This window comes from Neophocaena asiaeorientalis, unplaced genomic scaffold (assembly GCF_003031525.2).
Source record: "Neophocaena asiaeorientalis asiaeorientalis breed wild unplaced genomic scaffold, Neophocaena_asiaeorientalis_V1.1 scaffold96, whole genome shotgun sequence".
Lineage (NCBI taxonomy): Eukaryota > Metazoa > Chordata > Mammalia > Artiodactyla > Phocoenidae > Neophocaena > Neophocaena asiaeorientalis.
The window spans coordinates 1,266,792-1,271,394 of NW_020175831.1; the positions used below are offsets into that span (position 1 = coordinate 1,266,792).

Here is a 4,603-nt window from a genome sequence, read left to right on the forward strand (position 1 = left end):
GACCGCCAGGGAAGTCCCTAAATTGCCATGTTTCAAAGTATTCACGGTAAAATTTAGAATAGTAAAATCTGAAATGGGATAATTGGATGAAGAAACAACCGCTACAAAAGAAGACTCACAGTGACACAAGTGATAACTGGTAATATTTGGTATGAACAACAGAAAAATTGATATACAAAATCTTCATTGTAAAACTTACATTGAAAAGAACTGATCCCATGGGGGAGGATCAATACAATAAAAAAATTAATATAAAAATGGGAAAATTTTATTATGTTGGATAGAATATCAGGGAATTAAATTGGCATAATGACATTCTTTCTTTTTTTTTTTTTTTTTTTTTTTTTTTGACCGGACGGGGACACAAACCCGCGTCCCCTGCATCGGCAGGCGGACTCCCAACCACTGCGCCACCAGGGAAGCCCAATGACATTCTTTCTTGACAAACATTTCTCAGTAGTTATAGATTTCTGATCACAATATTTTACTCATAAATATAGAGTCAGAATATCCTAGGGTCAGGCTTCCCTGGTGGCACAGTGGTTGGGAGTCCGCCTGCCGATGCAGGGGACGCGGAATGGCAGGGTCAAAACATCCTGCACACAGCTCAGAGCATTCTGACTTAACTGCAGCTATTCCAATTCAGAAATACCAAATATCTTATAAGCCTTCTAAGTATCTTCTCTGTAATTTAGCATTTCACCTCAACAAGTTGCTGTAGACATGGCATGTTTCTGAAACTCTGGCTCTCAGAAACTGCTCAGTTACAACCATGATTTGGTTGTGCCAGCTTGTTCAGAATGCAACATCATTGAAATTTGAAATTAGAGACGCTGTAGTGAGGAGGCTTATAAAATCTCTTGCCATCACTTAGATTTGAGAAGCTGCAGTTAAGCCAGGGTGGCCTGGGGAAGTCAGAGCATAAGATCTGGACCCAGCTCTGTCTATTTGCTGTTCCTGGAACTGGTATATGAGATTGCAGAGGTGGAAAAAAATGACAGATCCATGGTCAAAATTGTCAAGGCCTTAGCCTAGCAGGCACCAGTGACCCCTCATTCAATTTTCCTATCCCTTTGACTCACTGGCTGGCCAAATAATGCATGAGCAAATCAAGAGAGTTAAAGAATAAGTAGACTTGTGACCTCATAGTTCATTCAAAACTAAAATCAAGATTTACTCTCCATAACCGATGTTCGGTTTACTCAACTCTTCCAAAGAAATTCCTTCCCTACCACCTAGATGAACCTCACTCAGCCCTCACGGTCCAGCTGACGTCCTGTTTCCCCAAAGGCCTCTGTCCACAGTTCCAGCCACTTGACCCATTCTGGACTCCTCTTGGGGGCCTTTTATCACACAGTCCCTTGCACCATTGCTTAACCCTTGTGTTCCCACTCCCCTGAAGGTGCTCTGTGAGGACACTGCAGTGCTGCCCAAGAACTTGACTGTAGGAAAATACAACTGACCTCCAAGAATTCATCAATGGAAGGCCAAACATCGCAATACCTCCCAGACCTGAAAAACGTGTTTAAAAATCAGACCGGAGGCATGAGGCCATCCAAAGAGAGCATGAGTCTTCTAGAGGCAGTGGGAGGCTTAGGGGGTGGGTTTGGGGACAGCCAGAGGCGGTCAGCCTTAGAAGGCCAGAATAGGGTGATCCACAAAGGAAAAGGTTAGCAATACTATCCACACCAGGCCTTCACACAGGGCATAATCTGCACAATCGTCTTGGAGACCAGTAAGCAGGACAATATATTGTCCGCAGAGCCCTTTCCAAACAGCTGTGAGAATCCACTTGGTTAGGGAAATATAAACCTGTTGTGGAGATGGTCATATGATTGGGCTCCTGCTTACCTTTTCCACATCACTGTCTGCCTCTCCCCACAGCAATCAAACTGAAACGCTGCCATGTTCTCTCTTGCCTTCAAAACTTCTACTCTCTCCACCCAGCTTCCCCTGCATTGTCTAGCTAAGTCATCTTTTAGCTCTCTGCTAAGACCTCACTACCTCCAGGAAGCCCTCCCTGATCCCCAGGCCCTTCTTCATGTGTTCACATAGGACCTTGTAGTTAATCAGATGTATCTCCCCTTGTTAAAATTGTCCCCGTCTGCTTCTCTGTATTCCTCACTAAACCATCAGCTCTATGAAGGCAGGGACTGCACCTATCTTGATCATCAGTGTATCTCCAATACATAGTTGGTACTCAGTCTGTTTATTGAATGAATGCATTAATTGATTAATATATTAATCAGGCTAACAAGCCATCAAATCATCTAAATTCTTGTACTAATCCCATGCTCATTAAGTGACCTTAACAGGAATCTCCAGTCCACTTTATTTTTTCTAATATTTATTTATATTTTTTATTTGGTTGCAGTGGGTCTTAGTTGCGGCAGGTGAACTCTTAGTTGTGGCAGGCGAACTCTTAGTTGGGGCATGCATGTGGGAACTAGTTCCCTGACCAGGAATGGAACCTTGCATTACTTGCACCTTGAAAAACGTGTTTAAAAATCACTGGGAGCACAGAGTCTTAACCACTGTGCCACCAGGGAAGTCCCCTCCAATCCACTTTAGAGTTACATTTCTAGTGTTAAAAAAAAATTGCCATTCTGATTTTTACATCAGTCTCTTGTGAGCTTTGCTAATATGAATTGGCCCCTGAGAACAACTCTGAGACACTGATTAAATTTGGGGGCTTATTGGGAGTTCCCTGGTGGTCCAGTGGTTAGGACTCAGTGCTGTCACCGCTGTGGCCCAGGTTCAACCCCTGGTCTGGGAACTAATGTGCTGCAAGCCATGCAGTGTGGCCAAAAAAAAGAAGAAAAGAAAAAAATTGGGGGGCTTATCACTGAGCGCAGATTCTGGGTGTGCCAAGGCCTCCAAGGGAAAGGCCAGCCTATTTTTCCCAAGAAGTAGCCCTTTGGATCATAGTGAACTGTGCTCATTTTCTTTTCTTTTTTATTATTTATTAATTTATGGCTGTGTTGGGTCTTTGTTGCTGCATGCAGGCTTTCTCTAGTTGTGGTGAGTGGGGGCTACTCTTCATTGTGGTGCACGGGCTTCTCACTGCAGTGGCTTTTTCTTGTTGGGAGCTCGGGCTCTAGGCGCACGGGCTTCAGTAGTTGTGGCACATGGGCTCAGTAGTTGTGGCACGCAGGCTCAGCAGTTGTGGCACACAGGCTTAGCTGCTCCGTGGCACGTGGGATCTTCCCAGATCAGGGCTTGAACCCATGTCCCCTGCATTGGCAGGCGGATTCTTAACCACTGCGCCACCAGGGAAGCCCAAACTGTGCTCATTTTCCGTTTTGAATTTCTGTATCTCGTATAGCACTATAAACACCAAATCTCAAGAAATGCGTGTCACAGGAATAAAAAAGAATAGAAATATTAAGTACGTTCAAGAAATTCACACACAGACATTGTCCTTTTAGACATTTATAGAATCTCACTATATGGCTTTCCTTTCCAGAGACCCAAAGGTTGCTGGGGTTTTTTTGTTTTGTTTTTTGTTTTTGCCCGCACTGCAAGGCTTGCAGGATCTCAGTTCCCCGACCAGGGATTGAACCCAGGCCACAGCAATGAAAATGCAGAATCCAACCACTAGACCACTAGGGACCTCCCCACAAAGTTCTTTTTTTTTTTTTTTAAATGAATATCAATTGTTCCTAAAACCAGTGCCCTCTCTAGTCCTGCTGTGACTGCTTCTAAAAGTACGTGAAGTTTTACTGAAAGTCTGACCTGGCAGTTTTCCCTTCTCATACCCATGGGCTCCAGGTGCACTCCTGATGCCAGATGATGCCTGTCCTGGCTGAGACAGGGAAGGCTTAGCCTCAGTGCGAGGACAGTTCAAGATTTGTCAGCTGACTGTGGCTGATGATCAAGATGTCCAAACTGGTTCCTTTGCTATGTGTAAAGCAATTTAATTTTGTGCCTACTTTTAATCTGCAGTGTACCGTATGTCTGCATCTGCTGTGTTAAAGCATTCATTAGCATTTAAAGGGGGAGTTGATGGTATTGATCACTTTTATTAAAACCAAAAGCAGTCATGTAGCAGTAACTGATGAGCACTCTCTTCGACCACTGAAGTCACAGCCAAAGTGTATGTACTCAGAACTCTGGCACAAACAGAAAATGCGATATTAAGGCAGAGACATCAAAGTGGCATCTGTTATAAGCACTTATGATTTCCCACCGTCCCCTGCCACCCCCAGCTTTCCAAATTATGAGCTTCTTGAAGATAGGAAACTTCATTTTTTTCCTGAATTTCTACCACCTTGCACAGTGTCTGGAACAGAATAAATTTTCTGATGAGTGAATAAATTAAGAAATGAAGGTGAGAATAGCCAGTGCATGTTATATAAACACTCTACAAGAGCAACTGTATTTTTCTTATAGATGTTCTAACAGCTATGTATTGCTATGTAACAAATCACCCCAAAACTTAGTGGCTTGAAATAAGAAAAAACATTTGTTATCTCACATCGTTTCTGTAGTTCAGGAATTTAGGAATGGCTTAGCTGGCTGGCTCTGGATTGGGTTTCTGATAAAGCATCAGTCAAGATGTTCAGTGGAGCTGCACTCATCTAGAGGCTTGACTGTGGCTGGA

At 43.5% G+C, this 4,603-nt stretch overlaps 1 non-coding gene across 1 annotated transcript; it reads left to right on the forward strand.

Moving 5' to 3' along the window:
* Positions 1 to 2,704: 2,704 nt before the first annotated feature.
* Positions 2,705 to 2,776, forward strand: TRNAD-GUC (transfer RNA aspartic acid (anticodon GUC)). The gene has a single exon. It is a non-coding gene; the product is annotated as a tRNA-Asp (tRNA).
* Positions 2,777 to 4,603: the final 1,827 nt, after the last annotated feature.